At 40.1% G+C, this 23,447-nt stretch overlaps 1 protein-coding gene across 2 annotated transcripts in view; it reads left to right on the top strand.

The window, feature by feature from the left end:
- GATAD2B (GATA zinc finger domain containing 2B) overlaps positions 1–23,447 on the top strand; it is an 85,400-nt gene that overhangs the window by 22,159 nt on the left and 39,794 nt on the right. Inside the window, exon 2 of one of the 2 annotated variants that reach the window (XM_057543259.1) lies at positions 6,293–6,334. The exons of the other annotated variant lie outside the window; for it this stretch is intronic. The gene's annotated coding sequence lies outside the window, so the exon portion shown is untranslated. The remainder of the gene's footprint in view (positions 1–6,292; positions 6,335–23,447) is intronic. 2 annotated transcript variants of the gene reach the window in all.

The following is a 23,447-nucleotide window of genomic DNA, read 5'->3' as shown; positions in this document are numbered from 1 at the left end:
TTCTGAACTTGCCCAGTCAGGACAGTAGGTTAGACTCCAAAGCGATTTCTCCATCTCTGATCAGATCATTAATGGATAGGTAGATCTAGTTCTAGCATAGCCTGTTGAGCAGAGGAATTCAGTGTGGTAATTATTAAAGTGGAGGATAGATTTTTAAAGTTTATGGGAGTCGTGTAGCTGTGATAATTTATTGTATCTTAGATTCTTCCTTGTTGGAGGCTCTTTTTTTTTTTTTTTTAATGTTTATTTATTTGGCTGCGCCAGGTCTTCGTTGTGGCACGAGGGATCTTCATTGTGGCATGCAGGATCTTTTAGTTGCGGCAGGTGGGCTCTTAGTTGCAGCATGCAGGGATCTAGTTCCCCGACCAGGGACAACCCAGGCCCCCTGCATTGGGAGCGCAGTCTTAACCGCTGGACCACCAGGGAAGCCCCTGGAGGCTCTTTTAAAGTCGGAGATTGAGTGGAACATGAGCATACAGAGGGTAGCTCTGTGTGTGTATGTGTGCGCGTGCGTGCGTGCGTGCACGTGTGTGCGTGTATATATAATATATATATTATAGGCATTGTTTGTGATTTAGTGATAAAACTAAGAGCAGTCTTTACAACAGAAGCGAAAGATGAGAAGCTTAATGCAGAGTAAAATATCTGAAGCTTTAAGCAAAGCTGCTCATAGACTAGGAGCTCCACCCTTTGAAAGCTAGAGAGGGAGAGACACTGGTGGATACCTAGTAACAGGAAGAAGCCAGGTCAAGAAGAATCCATGTGCTTAGAAAATCTATGACAAAATGTTAATTTGACTACTAAAACATGACTTTTCTCTGTGGCACTTAGCTGATGACAGGTGTTTAGGATGTTTGGGTTGAAATTTTTGTTTTTTGTTCGTCCGTTTGTTTATTTTAGTTTTTAGGCCGTGCCACGTGGCATGCAGAATCTTAGTTCCCTGACCAGGGATGGAACCCATGGCCCCTGCAGTGGAAGCATGGAGTCTTAACAACTGGACTGCCAGGGAAGTCCCTTGAGTTGCCTTTTTATTGTCAGATGTGTATGAACATTTAAATGTGACTTGTCTGAAAAGAACTTGGTACCCCCATAAAGGTACAGGGAAGGTACAGATAGGAGAGAATGAAAACAGCAGTCAAGTATTAAGAAATGAGATGTTCTCAGGCCTGGTCCCTAGGAATCAATAGCATGCTGCTGATACAAGGATGAGAATAAGTTAGGGATTTGAGACTATACTAGTTATTTATTTATTTATTTATTTAAAAAATAAAAAATTTATTTATTTATGGCTGCATTGGGTCTTTGTTGCTGCGCGCGGGCTTTGTCTAGTTGCGGTGAGCAGGGGCTACTCTTCGTTGTGGTGCGCGGGCTTCTCATTGAGGTGGCTTCTGTTGCGGAGCGTGGGCTCTAGGTGCGTGGGCTTTAGTAGTTGTGGCATGCAGGCTCAGTAGTTGTGGCTTGCGGACTCTAGAGCGCAGGCTCAGTAGTTGTGGTGCACGGGCTTAGTTGCTCCACGGCACGTGGGATCTTCCCTGATCAGGGCTCAAGCCTGTGTCCCCTGCATTGGCAGGTGGATTCTTAACCACTGCGCCATCAGGGAAGTCCCTGAGACTATACTAGTTAGATACCTTGTGGATCCCCGCTGGAGTTGCTTTGTCTTTTGGAAGAGAATTATTATTTTGTAGATGTTAAATACTAACTTAATGCTCTAGATGATTTTCATGTTTCTTTTTCCTAGCGATAGACAGTGAAATTCCCCAGTGCCCTTGGTAGGGTAAACCACCCTCATAGAAAAGACTGGTCTAGGAACATTTTATGTCTCATGAGAGATGAAATGGTTGATGTAATTTGCTTCTTCTGTATGCTGATTAAGTCATTGAGAGTAGGGTATAACAGTAACTTTTTATTATTTGCAATACTTGAACAGTAGAGATCTTTGTCTCCTCTACAACAATTTTTTTTTTTTTTATTGCCGCACCACGTGGCTTGCAGGATCTTAGTTCCCCGACCAGGGATTGAACCTGGGACCTGGCAGTGAAAGCACCCAGTCCTAACCACTGGACCACCAGCAAGTTCCCTCTACAACAATTTTATTTCCTATAAACCCAGGACTGAACACATTGAGGAATACTACTTTGAAAAAAAACAGTACTCCTTAATTTAAATACTATCTCAGAACAGGAAGTCTTGTTCTCATTTTCTGTAGTGCCTGTGTAAGACCCAGTCCATATTCTGCTGTATCAGTGTAGTTAGTTTTTATTTGCTTTAACCAAATTTTTAATAAATACATCCTCCCAATTAGTGGTAGACACTTCAGTATCATCAGTCAATCACTAATTTATAACACTGAAGTAATTGAAGACTGATTTTTTTTCCCCATTAAAATAGGAATTATTCTGTTTTACCTAATGAGCATAAATCACCTGTTTTTAAAGACTAAATCAGTGCATTATTCTGGCAGTAATTCCCAATTTGTGCATCAAGCTTGGGACAGCAAAATGGTTTTCTTTGTAGTACTGCTTGATTGCACGTACTATTTCTAAATATGTAGAGAAGAACTCCCATGCCTTAAGAATTAACTTCTCATTTTGATTAGTTGAGTTTATCTACACTTAATGAAAAAATGGAAGCTTATTGATCATATGAATGGGGTTCTGCTCTTCTTTGATCTGATTGTTATTGTAATAGTAATTTCAAAATCATGAGCTGATTTCTCCAAATAGACTAGACCCACTGAAAACAAACTATAAGGAGTGTGCAGGAGAGGACTTAACAGCTATGCAGCTTGGGTTTTTAGCTTGGGTTTTTTAACTTTAGCTTGGTTTGGGGGGTTTTTTTGTTTGTTGTTTGTTTTGTTTATTTGTTTGCTTTTGATACCAATAAATAGCTTGTGAATTTTATACAAAATAATCTTAGGTGTATGCTAAAATTTTTAAGTTGGCTTTTTTAAAAAAGTAGATTTTTATGGTGGGCGGGGGGGAAAAAAAGAAAAAATAGATCTTATTTTTTAACCTTAGCAGTGGTTCTAATTTTGATCCATTTGTTCTCTGAGCCCAAGGATATATATCAAAACCGGCACAAAAAATTTAGCAAATTACTTATAAAATTTGTAAAGAGCAGAGATGGGCAACTATATAGTTTTTGCAAATTTGTTTCTGATATTGCTGAGGTTTTTAAAAAAGTATTTGATTCTCTGAAGTTCATATTTGTCTTTTAGGAGTACCTTCCAGCTTTTAGTTATAATTAATTTGAATCCTGTTTCCTGAGTCCAGATAGATAATCACCTCTTTCCTCACGATGATTAGTACCCTTTATGATTTGACCTTCCCAGACATTTATCTATCAGATGTCTTTTGTACATATCTAGATTGTATATGCTTATTAGCCTTTCAAAAGAAGTCCTGGATGAAGTCTTCTAGGAGTAGAAATCAAAGAGTTTGTATTTTTTACTTCAGTTGTATTTGGCTGATATTTTCTTTAGTCCAGTGGCATAGAATGGAGACTGGCACAGCAAACATAGTGAACTGGGCTCTTGAGTTTTGGCCAAGAAATGCACAAGTCATCATGCTGTAGTGGACCAAGTGTGGACATTGGAGCCAGCATCTACTGAATGAGTTAGCTGAATGAGTGACTTCATTCAAATTTCTTAATTTTACCAAGTTAGTTTCCATATCTATAAAACGGGGAAAGGACCTCACTTTTCTGGTTTGTTGCGTGGATTAAATAAATATTTAGCGTATTAAATGCTCAGTGAATGTTAGATCGTCTCTTTTTCTTAAAGAATTTGATATTCTTCAGAGCATCACAACTTGCATAACATTTACCAAGGAGTATTTCTAAATTTAAAGTTTTCAGCTTACACAATTAAATACCTTTGGTTTTGGATGATGATGATTTAGCTGAAAAGAGTAGGGTCACTGGCTACCAGATAGTTCTTAATTTTTGAGGATTCTGAAGAAAAATACCTGTTGGTTTGAGAGCATCTCTGGTACCTCTGGACTACTAATCAGTTTAATATAAAGGCAGGCATTGTAGTAAACATAGTATACTGTCTTAACCTGTATAATGTTGGGAGAATTAACTCTTTGCTAAAGGTAATCACTCCCGACAGCTTAACTGTATCTAAGCCTTTTATGTTATCTTGAACACTGATAACCAGAGCTTTTTTAAAAAATTTATTTATTTTAATATTTATTTATTTATTTGGGTGTGTCAGGTCTTAGTTGTGGTGGCATGCAGGATCTTCACTGCGGCATGCGGGATCTTTCGTTGCAGCATGCGGGCTCTCTAGTTGTGGCACACGGGCTGACCAATGTTTAGATGCAGTCAAATGTATCGATTTAAATGGGCATGACCTCTGAATGATTGTTAAAAGATGGACAGTCTTCCCTACCCTGATTAAACATGGAACTAGTGAACTTCAGTTTGAAATTCATAGTTGGTCTCTTGTGGAAATGTGTTAAGAGGAAAATTGATTATTTTCTTTCCCCCATTTATCACAGACATCATGTTTTCCTTATCTCCTAAAATGATAGTATCTACATCTGGAGACCTCTGATGGGCTCCTATTAAGTACAGCTTATTGTGACTGAGATGGTACAACATCAACCACTTGAAGTTTAGCTTGGTGTAGATGTAGATGTAGGGTTTTCCTTTGTAGTTTGTAAATTATTGAATGCCTTATGCCAGTGATCAGTACTACCTAGTTCAGATACAGCTCAGTATTCCTTTTCTGAAAATTGAAGTTAATATTAGATTGCTCAGGAAAACTTTTATTTACAAATTAATATCTTTGGGTAGGGTGTCAATTATTTTTCTCTATTCTCTAGACTCTAGAAGCTTTAATATTTGGACAAAACAAGAGTTTTGTAGGAGATTCTTTTTTTTTAAGGCATTTTAAACATGTTTATTTATTTGTCTTAGTTGCGGCATGCAGGATTTTTTTTAGTCGCGGCATGCGGACTTCTTAGTTGTGGCATGCATGCGGGATCTAGTTCCCTGACCAGGGATCGAACCCGGGCCCCCTGCATTGGGAGCACGGAGTCTTACCCACTGGACCACCAAGGAAGTCCCTTGTGAGAGATTCTGATGGAGTAAGTACAGTTACGATTTGAGTTTCAGAGGCCCAAATGAGGCAGGTATTTGGGTGATATATTGATAAGAGATATCAATTGAAAAGTAAGGAAATCTCTCCCCTTGCCCCATTATTCCCTGTTACTGTTTATAAAGATTTATTTTCTTGCAGAGATCCTAGAGTAAAGGTCCTCCAGCTAGTAGATCGCCAAAACAGTTACCACTGCCTTACCTCCTCTTTGGTTGGCTTGGATTTCTTTCCCACTGCTTTCTGACCCCTAATCAGTACTCTTGGGAAATAAAAACTCCTTATAAAGTGATTGGAGACATCTGTTCTAAAACAAAAAAAATGTTAATTAGGAGAAATTGTTGTAAAATATACATTACAAGGGCCTAAGCCATTTTTATAGTTTGCATATACTGTTGTGACTACTTTGCTGTGAAACCTTGCTATATGATTTTTGTTAGATGTGGATTCAACTGCCCTGAGTGGTGTGAATTGATAGGGCTAAATGAGCTATCTACCTGTGAGACAGCTTCAGGAAAAAAATCTTTAGTGGATTTATCTAGTGTCTTAACAGTGTCTGTTCCCTAGCACTAGCAATAAGGGATAAAGAAAAGGAGCTTGGTTGGCAATATGTCTTCGTTTTTTGGTAATTTGGGGTTTGGTATTGATGCTGTGATTTCCTGTCTTGGATGTTGGCTTTGGAAACTAAACAGTTAAAGCATCATGATTTGAGAGGAAACTAGCTCTCATGAATGAAGGCAAAGTTTGGCACTAGGCCAGAATAATGGGGGTGATAGTTAGGGTGGGGAGACTAACTGACTTTTGTACCACAAATGACTTTTAAAAATTAAGAGATAATTCCATGTCCTGAGGTTATAAACCGGCTACAACTGGTTTTTATCCCCCCCCACCCCGCTCCTGCCCCCGCTAGGCATCATGGGTAAAAGTAAGCATCCCCCTGTTTCTTTTGTTTAATATAACAGTACGCCATGTGATTGGCAGGGCAGTGCCCGCTTGGAGACCGGGTTTGTGCAGGTCTCCCAGGGGGGCTGGCACGTATGGGGCCTCCCCTGTGCTGTAGAAAGAGCTTCTCTTACGATAGACAGAGAAAGGGAACCCCTCCTAAAAAACAAAACAAACAAACAAACCTAAACCCATCTCTTATTCCTTTTTTTCCTCCTTTTTCTGTTTCCTCCCCTTTCTTGTCTCCAGCTTTCCTGGCAGCTAAAGGAGGGAGCAGAAAAATGTATACCTGTAAGTACGTTTAACTGTCTTGCCGGCCCCCCCCCGCCCTTTTTTTCTTTTTCTAAAAGCAGAAACTCAGTTCTTCACAACGTTTTTCCTCACTATGTGTAGAAGGTGATACGCTGAGGTTTCTGATGGGATTGAAGTAATAAGTACTGTTGCTTTTAAAAATTTGTTGCAGGATAATTGTTTCTCATACAAAGCTCCTTTTGGTTTGGATCCTCAACCCTTCTACTTCATCCTTTTGCTATAATGGTCTCTGGATTCTAGTTTTCTTCAAGCTGAAGCTGTGAGAGGAATGTTATGCTAAGGTCTTCTTTTTCTTTTTTTAAATTTCTTTTGTCTGTAGCAGTGATGGTTCTAGCTCCCCCTTATCCTCACTACCCACCCCCCCTTCCCGTGTCAGCTCCGACGCTGCTCTGTGAATGGAGTCAACCAGCTGACTGAGTGCTGGCATCGTGCCAGGGGCTGCAAAGCAATGAGAATGTGCGCGCACTCGCATGTGTAAGTGTATACAGAACACAAAGGGAAAAGCCTGCAGTCTAGGAAATCACAGGCTATTATATAAGGAAGTCTGCGTCATCTCTGCTTACTTGGGCTGATGGACAAGGAACAGGGGAAGGCTTAGAGCAAGAAAAATACCCTTTTGATGTATGTACATACACACATTTTTTTCCTTCCTGTCTTTATTGAAAAAAAGCAAAACAAAAAAACACATATTTCTGTTGTGGCAAAATGAGACAGGGCTTCTCTGTCCAGGTGGTAGTGACCTTGTTCCTAGTGAAGTGTAGTAATAACTCTTCTGGGAGGTGAAGCAGTTTGTTCCGAGTCTCTTCTTCCTGCCCCGATTCGGAGGTGTGTGTGCTTGAGGAAGAGGGGTGACTAGAAGAGAAATGCCTCCTGAATTTAACAGCTATAATTTGTTACTTTTTTCTTTTCTTCCAGACTGTTTGTAATCATTCAGTATTGCCAAGGGTACAGGGTGAGGGGGGAGGTGCTCTTTTTTTTTCCTTTTAGAAATTTATTTGTTTATTTATTTATTTTTGGCTGTGTTGGGTCTTCATAGCTGCGCACGGGCTTTCTCTGGTTGCAGCAAGTGGGGGCTACTCTTCGTTGCGGTGCGCGGGCTTCTCATTGCAGTGGCTACTCTAGTTGCGGAGCACGGGCTCTAGGTGCGCAGGCTTCAGTAGTTGTGGCTTGCAGGCTCTAGAGCGCAGGCTCAGTAGTTGTGGCTCACGGGCCCAGCTGCTCCACGGCATGTGGGATCTTCCCGGACCCCTGTGTCCCCTGCATTGGCAGGTGGATTCTTCACCACTGCACCACCAGGGAAGTCCTGGGGGAGGTGCTCTTAAGGAGAAGCAAAAGGCCAGATAATAGAGCAAATGCTATCTATGAGCTACTCCTTTGAGTCCTCCCCCTCTTTTCTCTTTATATCTTGTTTTTGTTTTATTTCGTGTATTACAAAAATGCAGTAGTCTCCCCCTGCCATCTGCTGCAGAGTTAGGATTGTTCAAAGGGAAGGTCAAACAGCATGTGAAAGGAAGGAAAAATGAAAGATCTAAGCTTCCAGACATTGCAAGTGTTACAATTTTGGGATTCAGTTGGAGTGATTGTATCTTTAATTGGTCATTAAGAGCTCGTTTAGAAATTGTATTTCAATTTACCACTAATTTACCATGGTGCCTTTTTTCCTAGTTTCTTAATTTCACTTTATGTGCTTCTTAGGTGTGTTAACGTATATATGAAACAGCTCTTGTGTTAAGTGGAAATGTGAAATAAAGTGTGTTAGGGAATAAAAGAAGGTCATACTGTTACAGTCATTTTATGTAAGTTTATTTTGCTCCTGTCTGTTTGGAGTAATGACGCTGATGTGCAGTAAGTGGGTAGGGAGACTTTAGAGTAAGAGAGAACTTTTGAAGTAGTTTATCCTATAAAAAGGTTTGTCATGTTGCAGTCTAGAGGAAGTTCCTTAATTCAGTCTTTTTGATTCTTTGTGTTATAGCCCATGAATTTGTGTTCTTGCCATGTTTTCACAAGCAACAATCTTTGAATATACTGTGTATATTTTTCTCTTTGATATGTGAGTGTTGATGCAAGTGTGAGGAGGTGCATATGAGGTTGTACTTCTTTAAGGGTTGCTGGTTGGGACTTAGAAGAGTGGCTGGCCTGCTTATTCCCTAGGCTGCCCCCAGTTACTTCCCCACCACAAGTAGCTGGAGCTCACTCTTCCAAATGTCCATTTTGATTAAGGGAGATTTTTTTCCCTGTCAGTTGAATACTAAAGACAAAACAGCAACAGAGACCAGCCTAGCTCAAACCTAAAGGCTAGATAAAGATTCATTCCAAGTTGTGTGATTCCCTAGTTCTTGGAAGTAATAATTACCTTTTTGAGTTGATATTATCCTCTTATACTATTGGGTTGGCCAAAAGGTTTGTTTGGTTTTTTCCGTAAGATGGCTCTAGTAGCACTTAATTGTCTTCATCTTCATTCAAAACAGTTTTGTTAGATTGTATGTGACAGCTGTCATATCAGCGTGCATCTAAAAAAAGATATCAAAATTGGTGAATTTTTGTGTAGCTATTTTAATATTGAAAATGGAAGAAAAAAGCAACACTTTCAGTATATTATGCTTTATTATTTCAAGAAAGGTAAAAATGCAACTGAAATGCAAAAATAGATTTCTGCAGTGTATGGAGAAGGTGCTGTGACTGATGGAATGTGTCAAAAATGGTTTGCGAAGTTTCGTACTGGAGACTTCTCGCTGGACGATGCTCCACGGTCGGATAGACCAGTTGAAGTTGATAGCGGTCAAGTCGAGATATTAATTGAGAACAATCAACGTTATACCACGCGGGAGATAGCCCACATACTCAAAATATCCAAATCAAGCATTGAAAGTCATTTGCACCAGCTTGGTTATGTTAATTGCTTTGGTGTTTGGGTTCCACGTAAGTTAAGTGAAAAAAAACCTTTTTTTTTTTTTTTTATTAGCACCTTTTAAAATATTATTTATTTATTTTTTGGCTGTGTTGGGTCTTCGTTTCTGTGCAAGGGCTTCCTCTAGCTGCGGCAAGCGGGGGCCACTCTTCATCGCGGTGCGCGGGCCTCTCACTATCGCGGCCTCTCTTGTTGCGGAGCACAGGCTCCAGATGCGCAGGCTCAGTAGTTGTGGCTCACAGGTCTAGTTGCTCCGCGGCATGTGGGATCTTCCTGGACCAGGGCTCGAACCCGTGTCCCCTGCATTGGCAGGCAGATTCTCAACCACTGCGACACCAGGGAAGCCCAGCAGACGGATTCTTAACCACTGCGCCACCAGGGAAGTCCCTACAAAATTCTGTTACTGGAAAAAATTTCAGTTCCCTGGAAGACTGTAAAAGGCACCTGGAACAGTTCTTTGCTCAAAAAGATGAAAAGTTTTGGGAGACTTCCTTGGTGGCACAGTGGTTAAGAATCTGCCTGCCAATGCAGGGGACACGGGTTCGATTCCTGGTCCAGGAAGATCTCACATGCCGCAGAGCAAGTAAGCCCGTGCGCCACAACTACTGAGCCAGCACTCTAGAGCCTGCGAGCCACAACTACTGAGCCCACAAGCCACAACTACTGAAGGCCGTGCCTAGAGCCCGTGCTCTGCAAAAAGAGAAGCCACCGCAATGAGAAACCCACGCACCGCAATGAAGAGTAGCCCCCGCGTGCAGCAACGAAGACCCAATGCAGCCAAAAATTAAAAAAAAAAAAAAAAGTTGTGGGAAGATAGAATTATGAAGTTGCCTGAAGGATGGCAGAAGGGGGCTTCCCTGGTGGCACAGTGGGTGAGAATCTGCCTGCCAATGCAGGGGACATGGGTTCGAGCCCTGGTCTGGGAAGATCCCACATGTCGCGGAGCAGCTGGGCCCGTGAGCCACAACTACTGAGCCTGCGCGTCTGGAGCCTGTGCTCTGCAGCAAGACAGGCCGCGATAGTGAGAGGCCCGCGCACCGCGATGAAGAGTGGTCCCCGCTTGCCGCAACTAGAGAAAGCCCTCGCACAGAAACAAAGACCCAGCACAGCCAAAAATAAAAAATAAATAAATAAATTTATTAAAAAAAATGGCAGAAGGTAGTGGAACAAAAGGGTGAATACGTTGTTCAATAAAGTTCTTGGTGAAAATGAAAAATGTGTCTTTTATTTTCACTTAAAAACCGAAGGCACTTTTTGGCCAACCCAATATTATTTGTAATGTCCTCCATGGGAACCAGCCGTTTTACAGGTGCGTATGTATAGTATTGTTATGTTTTAATTCTGTCTATAGGATGCTTACGTATTCGGCTGATAGGTTTCAAAAATCTTTTGCAGTCTTTTACTTTTAACTTTTCTCTTTGTACCTGGAAGCAGATTAGTAGCGATAATCTATGGTTAGGTAGTTAAAATCAGTGAGGCATAAGTTAGCACATTCTATCAGTGGACAGATTTTTTTTTTCTTAATTCCCATAGGCCCTAGTTACTGTTTAAGAGTGACTGAAGAGTAGTTTTGAAGGATGTGTGAAAAATATGTCCTTTGACCACCTCTGTCTCCTTCATTCTAATGTTTTATTTTATTTTTTTAGCATCTTTATTGGAGTATAATTGCTTTACAGTGGTGTGTTAGTTTCTGCTTTATAGCAGAGTGAATCAGCTATACGTATACATACATCCCCATATCTCCTCCCTCTTGCGTCTCCCTCCCACCCTCCCTATCCCACCCCTCTAGGTGGTCACAAAGCACCAAGCTGATCTCCCCATTCTAATATTTTAAATAATGTCTGGCAGCTTTCCTTTGATATATATCAGAACTTTTCTGCCTATTTATTATAATTATTCTTTATAATATATATTATTATAAAATGTATTAGTATAATAAGATAATGTTATATTTGTGCTGATTTATTATAAGGTGATAGTGGGAGAGGGCTGCTTACCTCCTATTCATGAGCTTTTTAGGCAGTACATCCTAACTTGTCTCATTTAAGCATAGGAGCCTTCATGATCCTTGGTGTATATTATTAAACAAAACTGTGTCATCTAAGGCAAGGTCACCTAGGCTCTTCCATTCAAGGACGTGAGCCAAGGTTTGTGCAGTAAACTCAATGAAATAGAAGAGACTGTTAAAACAGTGACTGTCTGTTTTTATTTAGAATTACTGCCTTAGCAGTTTGGATTAAAAAACTAAAAATGGGGGGCTTCCCTGGTGGCACAGTGGTTAAGAATCCACCTGCCAACGCAGGAGACATGGGTTCGGGCCCTGGTCCGGGAAGATCCCACATGCCGCGGAGCAACTAATCCCGTGCGCCACAACTACTGAGGCTGCGCTCTAGAGCCCGCAAGCCACAAATACTGAAGCCTGCGCGCCTAGAGCCTGTGCTCTGCAGTGAGAGAAGCCACTGCAATGAGAAGCCCACACACCACAACTAGAGAAAGCCCGGCAATGAAGACCCAACACAGCCATAAATAAATAAATAATAAAATCTATTTTAAAAATTTAAAAAAGGATTATTTTTTAAAAAATGACAATATAGACAGATAGCATAGTCTGATGATTAGGAACATGGGCCGTGCAGTAGGAAAGACCTGTGTTTGAGTCAGGCTTAGCTACTTACAAACTATGAGACCTTATATGTTTCTGTTTTCTCTTCTGTAAAAGGAGAATTATTTAAATTATTAAAGCTCTCCTTTAAAGGGCTTAAATGAAGTAATGCATTGTGAAGCACTTTAGCACAGTGCTTAGCAAATAATAAGACCTCAGTGAGTGTTAGCAGCTATTACTAATATTCCTATCTATTGGGTTTGTGTATACTGTTTTCAGTGTTCCTATTAGTTTCTTTTCTTTTTTTTTTTTTTTTTTTTACAAATGGGAGTATTTTTTTAAACATCTTTATTGAAGTATAATTGCTTCACAATGGTGTGTTAGTTTCTGCTTTATAACAAAGTGAATCAGCTACACATATACACACATTCCCATATCTCCTCCCTCTCCTATTAGTTTCTTTAGCCAGTCTGTAACTATATCCTTTTTAAACTTTTGGCATCTTTTTAGTTACACTGGATTGATTGACGTATATGTTGGAAGAGTCTAGATCAGGAGTCAGAAACTACAGCTACTGCCTGGTTTTATAAATAAAGTTTTACTAGAACACAGCCTTTTGCTTACAACAGCAGAGTTGAGAAGTTAGCCCACAAAGTGTAAAATATTTACTGTCTGACCCTTTACAGAAAAAGTTTGCAGACTCCTGTTCTAGATCAAGAGTCCTTTTTTTTTTTTTAAGAAAAGTGAACCAGAAAGCAAGTTCTAGAAATCAAAAGCGAAGTAATTAAAATAGCCTAGATTTAAATGGACCAGAAGGAATTAATCATTTCAGGCTTTTAGGAATGGGATTCTTTAGCCTGGGGAATAGTGGGAAGAGGTCCGTTGATGTAGCTGATACGAGTTAGGTGAAAGAAAGTACCATTTGGAGTTGGTTAGGCAATAACAGTGCTTACATGGTCTATTGGGGCATTTCATAGTAGTGGGTAATAAGGGAAGTACAAAGGAGAGATTTGCTGCCAAGGAGTTTGCATTAAACCTGCAAAATAGTATGAATTGGTAGGTTACTCTAACAAGTGTATTAGAAGTGTAATCTACCTTTTTGACCCACCTTCTAGAGAAATGGAAATAAAAACAAAAATAAACAAATGGGACCTAATGAAACTTAAAAGCTTTTGCACAGCAAAGGAAACCATAAACAAGACCAAAAGACAACCCTCAGAATGGGAGAAAATATTTGCAAATGAAGCAAGTGACAAAGGATTAATCTCCAAAATTTACAAGCAGCTCCTGCAGCTCAATATCAAAAAACAAACAACCCAATCCAAAAATGGACAGAAGACCTAAATAGACATTTCTCCAAAGAAGATATACAGATTGCCAACAAACACATGGAAGGATGCTCAACATCACTAATCATTAGAGAAATGCAAATCAGAAGTACAGTGAGGTATCACCTCACACCAGTCAGAATGGCCATCATCAATCTACAAACAGTAAATGCTGGAGAGGGTGTGGAGAAAGGGGAACCCTCTTGCCCTGTTGGTGGGAATGTAAATTGATACAGCTACTATGGAGAACAGTATGGAGGTTCCTTGAAAAACTAAAAATAGAACTACCATACTACCCAGCAATCCCACTACTGGGCATATACCCTGAGAAAACCATAATTCAAAAAGAGTCAGGTACCAAAATGTTCATTGCAGCTCTATTTACAATAGCCAGGACATGGAAGCAACCTAAGTGTCCATCATCGGATGAATGGATAAAGATGTGGCACATATATACAATGGAATATTACTCAGCCATAAAAAGAAACGAAATTGAGTTATTTGTAGTGAGGTGGGTGGACCTAGAGTCTGTCATACAGTGAAGTAAGTCAGAAAGAGAAAAACAAATACCATATGCTAACACATATATATGGAATCTAAAAAAAAAAAAAAAAAGGTTTTGAAGAACCTAGGGGCAGGACGGGAATAAAGACACAGACCTACTAGAGAATGGACTGAGGACATGGGGCGGGGGAAGGGTAAGCTGGGACAAAGTAAGAGAGTGGCATGGACATAAATACACTACTAAATGTAAAATCAGTAGCTAGTGGGAAGCAGCCACATAGCACAGGGAGATCAGCTTGGTGCTTTGTGACCACCTAGAGGGGCGGGATAGGGAGGGAGGGAGACGCAAGAGGGAAGAGATACGGGGATATATGTATATGTATAGCTGATTCACTTTGTTATAAAGCAGAAACTAACACAAAAAAGTAGAAGTGTGATCTATGGACTCTTGTGGATCCCTGAGACCCTTTCAGGGAGTCTTGCGATGAAAGCTATTTCATAGTAATACAAAGGCATTATTTTGCCTTTTTCCCTTTGTTGGCATTTGCACTGATGATCCAAAAACAGTGGTGAGTAAAACTGCTCTGATGCCTTAGTATGAATCAAAGCGGTGGCACCAAACTGTACTAGTAGTCATTGTATTCTTCATTGCCATGCAGTTTAAACTTGCAGGTTAAAAAAAAAATCTAGTTTCACTTAAGAATGTTCTTGATGAAGCAGTAAAAATGAATTTTATTTAAGCTTGGCCTTTCAGAACATGGGTTTTGAATATTTTGTGTGATAAAATGAGAAGTACTTATAAACCACTTTTGCTACATGTTGAGCTACAGTGGTTGTCTCAAGGACTCAAGGAAAAGTGTAATCAAGTTACAAGCTACCTAGCTGCTTTCTTCATAGAACATTGATTTTACTTGTTACTTGATGAAAGAATAATCAGGGACTTCCCTGGTGGTCCAGTGGTTAAGACTGTGCCCCCAGTGTAGGGGGCACGGGTTTGATCCCTGGTCAGGGAACTAAGATCCCACATGCCGCACGGCACAGCCTACAAAATTAAAAAAAAAAAAAAAAAAAAGAATTATCAGTGAACTATGATCTTTAGATTTGGGTATTTGGCAGACATATTCTTAAAATTTTTCAAGGAAAGCAACTGACTGTATTAGTGCCCAGTGATAAAATTCAAATAAAAATTAAACCATGAGTTTGACAGCTTCCAGGACTTAAATATCAATACTTTTCTGCTGAGATTAGTGGTGGTATCGACAAATGTGATTTTTAAAAATATATATTTTATAATGAACTGTATCAGCATTTGAAATCTACATGACCTAGTGGACCAGAATTTTCCAGATGATCGATGCATGATGTAAAAAAATCATGCTTGGGTAAAAGAGCCATTCAGAGTATAAGGTAGACAATGGATTTTAAAGTAACAGTATGAAGTTTATTGATAAGGTTTCAGATTTCATGTTGCAACTAACCTTTAGAAACTACTGTGTTGTTTTTTTTTTAATTGAGGTAAAATTCACGTAACAGAATTAACTATTTTAAGTTGTATAATTCGGTGGCATTTAGTACATTCACAGCGTTTTGCAACCACTACCTAAATCAAATTTCAGAACATTTTCATCACCCCAAAAGGAAACCTGTACCCATTAAGCAGTCGCTTCCCATTTCTCCATTTCCCAGCGCCTTGCAACCACTAGTCTGGTTTCTGTCTCCGTGGATATATCTATTCTGGATATTTCATATAAATGGAACCATCCAGTATGTGACCTTTTTCGTCTGTTCTTTCTCTTAGCATGTTTTTGAGGTTCATCCATGTTGTAGCATGTATCAGTACTTCATTCATTTTTATGCCTGAATAATATCCACTTTAAGAATATACCACATTTTGCTTATCCATTCATCAGTTCACATTCATGTGAACATTGGGGTGGTTTCCACCTTTTTTGCTGTTGTAAGTAGTACTGCTACGAACATTTTGTACAGGTTTTTGTTTGAATACCTGTTTTCTTTTTTAATTTATTTTTTATTTGTTTATTTTTGGCTGCGTTGGGTCTTTGTTGCTGCCCGCAGACTTTCTCTAGTTGTGAGTGGAGGACAGGGGCGCTACTCTTCGTTGTGGTGTGTGGACTTCTCATTGCGGTGGCTTCTCTTGTTGTGGAGCATGGGCTCTTGGCGCATGGGCTTCAGTAGTTGTGTGTGGGCTCAATAGTTGTGGCTCGCGGGCTCTAGAGTGCAGGCTCAGTAGTTGGTGGCTCATGGGCTTAGTTGCTCTGCGGCATGTGAGATCTTCCCGGACCAGGGATCGAACCTGTGTCCCCTGCATTGGCAGGCGGATTCTTAACCACTGCGCCACCAGGGAAGTCCCGAATACCTGTTTTCCATTCTTTTAGTTATTTACCTATGAATGGAATTCCTGGGCCATATGATGATTCTATGTTTTTGATAATTCTAACTTTCTGAGGAACTACCAAACCATTTTCCAAAGCAGATGTCCCACTTTACATTCCTGCCAGCAATATACTAGAATTACACTTTCTCCATATTCTCACCAACACTTATTTTCTGTCTTTTTGATGATAGTCATCCTGGGAGGTATGAATTGGTATCTCATTGTGGTTTTGGTTTGTATTTCTCTAATGACTAATGATGTTGAGCATCTTTTCGTGTGCTTTTTGGCCATTAGTATATTTTTTGGATAAATATCTATTCAAGTCCTTTGCCCACGTGTGTTGAGCTTTGAGTATATCAAAGATGAAGGTGTCCACAATTCTGACCAATTGAAAAGAGTATTAGAATATCCCTCTCTGTTATCAGTATGAACTCACGAGTTTTAATCTGTATTACATGTTTTTGTACACATACACATATACAGATATAGACATGGACGTGTGCTTGTACGCACATACATATATTTCTTGTTCTGAGAGGACAGCACCATAGCGCAGCAAGCACATATGACTCCAGTTCTTGGTTTCTAGATGCCAGTATCCAATAAAAGGAACCAGAGCTCCTTGGAGGAATGACTAGGGCAGAGAAAAAATTCACATGAATCTGAAATATCACGTGTAACCAGAAAGTAATGAAATGCTAAAAAAAAAAAAAAAAAGATGGAGAGTCAACTTGAAGGAGCTTCCAATGACCAAGTCTGGGACAGTTTGAAGAATAAAATAAGTAATGATAGTAATGAACTATAACCCATGGGATAAAATAAATATCCACAAGTCCATACTGCTATAAATAAATACTTGAATAAATAAATGGGGAAGAGGGGACAGCTATTTATTCCAGTAAAATTCAAAATATGTAAGAATGATGGAAACATTAGGCAAATGCTACAGTAATAATTGTTGCAGGCAAGAATTACCTGTAAGGACTTCCCTGGTGGTCCAGTGGTTAAGACTCTGTCTTGCAATGCAGGGGGTGCCCGTTCGATCCCTGGTCAGGGAACTAAGATCCCACATGCCGAGGGGCAACTAAGTCTGCACACCACAATTAGCGAGAAGGCTGTGCACCGCAATGAAGCGAAGAGCCCGCACCTCAACAAAAGATCCTGCGTGCCACAGCTAAGACCCAACACAGCTAAAAAATAAATAAATATTAAAAACAGAAGAATTATCTATAGATGTTAAAATTAGTGGGTGGAAGTTTGATGCAAAATGGGATTTAGCATAACCTTCCAGTATCTCCCCATAATAACTTTTCAGTGGAGAAACCTGGCAGACACCACCTCAGTCAAGTGATTAAAGTTAACATCACCCATAGTTCAACATATTGACATTATGTACTTCCTGATATGATACACTGAGAAAGCCACAACATCACTTTTGTGACATTGCCAAAAATACATAGGCTCAGTCTAATCATGTGAAAACATCAGGCAAACCCAAATTGAGATATATTTTACAAAAGAACTGGACAGTACTCTTCAAAAATGTGAAGGTAAAGAAAGACTAATAAACTGCCACATGTTAGAGGAGACCAAAGAGACATGACAACTAAATACTATGTGGGATTGTGGATTGTATCCTGGGTCTGAAAAGGATATTAGTAGGAAAACTAGTGAAATGTGCATAAGGCCTGTAGAATAGCTAATAGTATTGTATCAGCAATTCAGGGGACTTCTCTAGTGGCACAGTGGTTGGGAATCCACCTGCCAATGCAGGGGACACGAGTTCGATCCCTGGTCCAGGAAAATCCCACATGCTGCGGAGCAGCTAAGCCCATGCGCCACAACTACTGAGCCTGCACTCTAGAGCCCGTGAACCACAACTACCAAGCCTGTGCGCCACAACTACTGAAGCCTGCGCGCCTAGAGCCCGTGCTCTGCAACAAGAGAAGCCACCGCAGTGAGAAGCCTGCGCACTGCAACAAGAGTAGCCCCTGCTTGCTGCAACTAGAGAAAGCCCGTGCACAACAACGAAGACCCAACGCAGCCAAAAATAAACAGAAATTTTAGAAAAACCAATATTCATTTTTTGGTTTCAGTAATGTTATACTGTGGTTATGTAAGATAACACTACAACTATACTTTAGTTAAAATTTAATTTTAAAATACTTCAATTTTAAAAATAATTTTTTAAAAAGATGTTAACATTAGGGAGAACAGGATGAAGAGTATGTAGGGCTTCTCTGAACTATTGTTGCAACTTTCTGTAAGTTTAAAATTTCAAAGCTGAAAAAGTTTCTTTAAATAATGAGTTCATTAAAGACTTTAAATCTAAATTTAAAAAAAAATGCCCTTCTTTTTCTAACTACTCATCTGTTTAAGACCAGATTTTTGGGGGGACTTCCCTGGTGGTCCAGTGGCTAAGACTGCACACTCCCAATGCAGGGGGCCTGGGTTTGATCCCTGGTCAGGGAACTAGATCCCACATGCTGCAACTAAGAAGTTCGCATGCTGCAATTAAAGATCCCACATGCAGCAGCGTAGATCCCGCGTGCCTCAGCTAAGACCTGATGCAGACAAATAAGTAATAAATAAATATTAAAAAAAGTTTTTCTCCATATATATATACTTCAACTAAAACAACATATCACAGCAGATTGAATGCAGCAGCAGTTATGGGAATCCAGCGGTCTTTTTTGTTTTTTTAAATTTTTTTTTTGTCTGCATTGGGTCTTCGTTGCTGCGCGCGGGCTTTCTCTAGTTGCAGGGAGTGGGGGCTACTCTTCTTGCGGTGCGCGGGCTTCTCATTGCGGTGGCTTCTCTTGTGGAGCACAGGCTCTAGGCGCGTGAGCTTCAGTAGTTGTGGCGCGCGGGATTAGTTGCTCCACGGCATGTGAGATCTTCCTGGACCAGGGCTTGAACCCATGTCCCCTGCATTGGCAGGTGGATTCTTAACCATTGCACCACCAGGGAAGTCCTAATGAACTAATGTTTTTAAAATTCTGTTTTAATTTCTAATATGGTGACTATTGGTAGCTATAGCGTACAAGCAAAAAATCTTTTTGGAGTCTTAATTTTTAGGAGTGTCCTCTTAAAGGGATCCTGAGACCAAAAAGTTTTGAGAACTGGGAGAGTATGCCTAAGAGCTGCAACAAAGATCCAAAAACTCAAGGGCACAAACAAGATAGAACATATTTCTTTCATGTAATTGCCCAAGGTGATTGGTTCCTGATGCTCTGTTGTTTTGTGTGGTAATTCAAGAACTCAGGTTCTTTTATATTAATTTTCCTGCTGATCCCTAGAACAATGGTTCTTATACTTTAGCGTGCATCAGAGTCACCTGGAATGCTTGTTAAAACATAAAACACAGTCCCTAGTCTCTTTCCCCAGAATTTCTGATTCATGGGTTTGGAATGGGGCTCGAGAGTTTGTATATCCAACAAATTCCTAAGAGATGCTGATACCACTATCAGGGGGATCAACTTCTAGGGTATTGTCCTTGTCTGCAGGCTTGAAACTGTGTTGCAGCCAACAGGAAGGGGAAAAAGCATGAAAGAGTTTGCCTACTTTTAATAGTTCTTGGGCTGAAAGCGGCACACATCAGTTCCTCTTTATTCCATCGGCAAGGCAAGAATTTAGTCTAACAATCACCAAGGGAGGCTAGGAAATGTAGTGAGCTGAACAGCTAGGTAGCCAGTATTTCCATTACTATGGAAGGAGGGGGGGATTGATTTTGATGGGCAGTGAGCAACAGTATCAAGACATTGGAAAAATAAATACTTGGATAGGACTAATTAACTAGGCAATATGTTTTATCATAAAGAACAGAAATTTAGGGCTTCCCTGGTGGCGCAGTGGTTGAGAATCTGCCTGCTAATGCAGGAGACACGGGTTCGAGCCCTGGTCTGGGAAGATCCCACATGCCACGGAGCAGCTGGGCCCGTGAGCCACAGCTGCTGAGCCTGCGCGTCTGGAGCCTGTGCCCCGCAACGGGAGGGGCCGCGATAGTGAAAGGCCCGCGCACCGCGATGAAGAGTGGCCCCCACTTGCCGCAACTAGAGAAAGCCCTCGCACGAACCGAAGACCCAGCACAGCCAAAAATAAATATAAATAAATAAATAAAAAAAAAAAAAAAAAAAAAAAAAAGAACAGAAATTTACTTAGAAGTGTGGCAGGGGAAAGTCTAGGAGAGTAGTATATGTATATATAAAAGTGAAACTGTCTTCTGGAAGATTGGGACAGAGTAACTTGGTTAGGAGGGCAGAGTAGAGGGGGCCAGGTAGTAAGTAATAGTGGAAGGTATTATATGCAAGAAGGCTAATCAGATTTATATGATAAATTGATTCAGCAAGAAGCCAGCTGAGAAGCTGTTCTCTCCTGCTGTAAGGGTCTTAAGGTCCTTCTCTGTTGATGATGCTCTGTGTTGTTATTTTCCCATTCTAAATCATAGCCACAGAAATCATTTTAGGGGCTCTTGATGCCTTGGTGTTAATTACCCATATATGTGTATCTGATACATAATTTTCTCTAATGTGACCCCAGGGGGTGGCAGTTGCATGGTATATCCCCTTGCTTCCTTGACCTACAAACCCAAATGAAAAATGGGGAGCCAAAACTTAGCTGACCACCTAGAATAGGGTGGGGATATTGTATGGGGGTTGAGGCTTCTTGCTTTAGAAATGGGAAGATGTTTATATAGAGAATAATCATCAGAAGTCTCCATCTAGTAAGAAAGCTGAATAATCCTGAAATAGCAGAAATGAATCAGCTCTGCTGTTGAAGTTAAAATTGTGTAGCATTTGCTCAGTCTCATTTGCTCCATTGTCCACTACCAAAGTAGCATGCAAATGAAGGATTCAGTTATTCACTTAACAGGTAATCATTGAGTGATTTTTTTTTAAGTGCCAGGAACTTATCTCAGAACTGGGGATATAGCAGTGAACAAAGTAGACAAATCCTTCACTCCATAGTGTTTATAAGTTAGTAGAGGAAGAAGGAAGACAATAACCAAATGCGTACTGTATCAGAAAAATAAATCAGGATTTGGGTGAAAGGGTTAATGTGCCTTTGTTTTCAGTGTAGATCAATTTAAGTAGGACTCGTGATATTCTACCTAAGAGTGGCTTAAGACAAGTTTTAACTGTGTCATACATGTAATTTTTGCACCTTTAATTTGTAGAGGTAAGTCTTGACTCAGCAGAAAGTTGGTAAAAGTGAAATGTGATTTCTTTGGATCCCAGCTTCCTTCTTTGCAGGCTTGATGTTTTGTAACAGCTTTAGTGATATTTGTAGTAATCTGCCAGTGTCTTCTATAGTTGTGTCAGGTTTATTTCTAACCTATGGTTGATAATATTGCTAGATATATTGTAGTATAATAAACACTTTAGGGTATGATCTGTCCTGTGTCTTTTTGTCTTATACAGAGATCAGGGTGGTCTCTCTTGGTTCCCTGTTATTGAAACCTCCTTTTAATGAGAAGTAATTAATAGAGCTCAGGTATTCACATTGATGCATACTCTTCTCAAGCCCTTGTCCACAATCTTTTTTGTTGCATCAAATGTTGAATTCCAGAGATTGTTACCTCTAGGACTGTATGGAAGCAACTTCTAAGATGATCCAATAAAATGGTACATTCAGAGATAATTTTACTCTTTGTAGCATCTAACATATTCTGTAGCCACTTTGTTTTTCCTTAGGGGTTTTTACCCCCGTTTGAGGAATTCGTTTTGCAGTTTGGTTTGTATGTGTTTAAGTTCCTTTAGGGAACTAAAATAGAGAGGTTCCATCCTAGGAAAGTGTGGAGTTAATTGTTGGGAATAATTGGCAGTAGGAAGCATTAGATAGCCTGGAAGGAGCTCAGCTATCTGGTTTGCATTAGGGTAGTTTGGAGATGTGCAGAACAGAACCATTGGTCTGTGATCTTTGCCAGGACCTGGAAGTACAATTTGCTTCCAGTTTGGTGGAAGTCAAATGGCCATTCATTCAGCTTATATTTGCAAGTAGTGGGCATGAGCCTACTAATCTCTGAAGCTCCATTGAGATAGAATTTATTGGTATGGTTATGTTTATCCCTTTAAAGTACAAGAATTTTCATTACAGAAACTTTATTAGACCTACTCTTTGTGGAATAAATACCTGGCTAGGCTGCTACTTATAACATTCTCCCTTCTCTGTTATGAGTAATTTAGTATACAGAGCTATGAATATCCTTGAGGGATATTCTGGAGAAATTTTTGTGAAGCCAGAAACTTTTGTAAGACTCTCCTAAAGCTTACAAATCACTGCTGTTTCCCTTTCATGACCACCTCCCAGCTCTTGTTTCCTCAAAGTGTAAAAATGTGGTTACCCTCACAGTCCACTGAATTCAAATACCTCTGGTTTTACTAGTCTGAGTATGAGAGTGTGTATATGGTAAATATTTAGTTGGTGTGTGTGCTACTACTTTCATATGTTGTACCTATGGCAGACAATAATTGAATAAAAGTCTTTACTGATGGAACAGAGTGTTACAGTTGCAGTGAGCGAGGGCTACTCTTCGTTGCGGTGCGCAGGCTTCTCATTGCGGTGGCTTCTCTTGTTGTGGAGCACGGGCTCTAGGCGCGCGGGCTTCAGTAGTTGTGGCACACAGGCTCAGTAGTTGTGGCTTGCGGGCTCTAGAGTGCAGGCTCAGTAGTTGTGGTGCATGGGCTTAGTTGCTCTGTGGCATGTGGGATCTTCCCAGACCAGGGCTCCAACCCGTGTCCCCTGCATTGGCAGGCGGATTCTTAACCACTGTGCCACCAGGGAAGCCCCAGACAGGTTTATTTAGTCTTTCTAAGTCTCAATTACTTCATTCATAGGATGGGGATAATGCGGACTTCATAGGAATGTTTTGAGAGTTAAATGAAGTGTTGTTTCTGTGTTTCTTAGCCCACAGTTTTGATATTTAGCCTCGCTCAAATGTTATTCTCCTTTCTCCTATATCCCCTGCCCCTTTGCTCCCAGTACACAAGATGTTAATTCTCTTCCTGTTGAAGTGCACTTTCCCCCAACTGTTTTCAGATTTGTGTGATGAATATATCACTCAAAAAATGATTTATCTGAGAAGAGGTTCTCCTGAGTATGTGTGTATGAAATGTACCTAAGAGATCATGTTTTTCAGAGCAGTGTGAAAGATCACAACTGTTCAAAACTCTTCTTTCCTACTGCCCATTATTATTAGTGCCCTGGTATAAAACATGAAAAAAATTTTTTTTTTGTTTTCTTCTTTTAAGTATTATTTTTATAATATTCCTAAGGAAAGCTTACATTTTCTCTACTTTGCCCAAAGAAAAATGGAGTGTTATAGATAAGTTCTGAAGGAGGTTGGAAAAATGTGG

Source organism: Balaenoptera acutorostrata, chromosome 1 (genome assembly GCF_949987535.1).
Source record: "Balaenoptera acutorostrata chromosome 1, mBalAcu1.1, whole genome shotgun sequence".
NCBI classification, from domain to species: domain Eukaryota; kingdom Metazoa; phylum Chordata; class Mammalia; order Artiodactyla; family Balaenopteridae; genus Balaenoptera; species Balaenoptera acutorostrata.
Note: the sequence above shows the minus strand (reverse complement) of the source record. Positions and strands in the feature narration are given on the sequence as shown.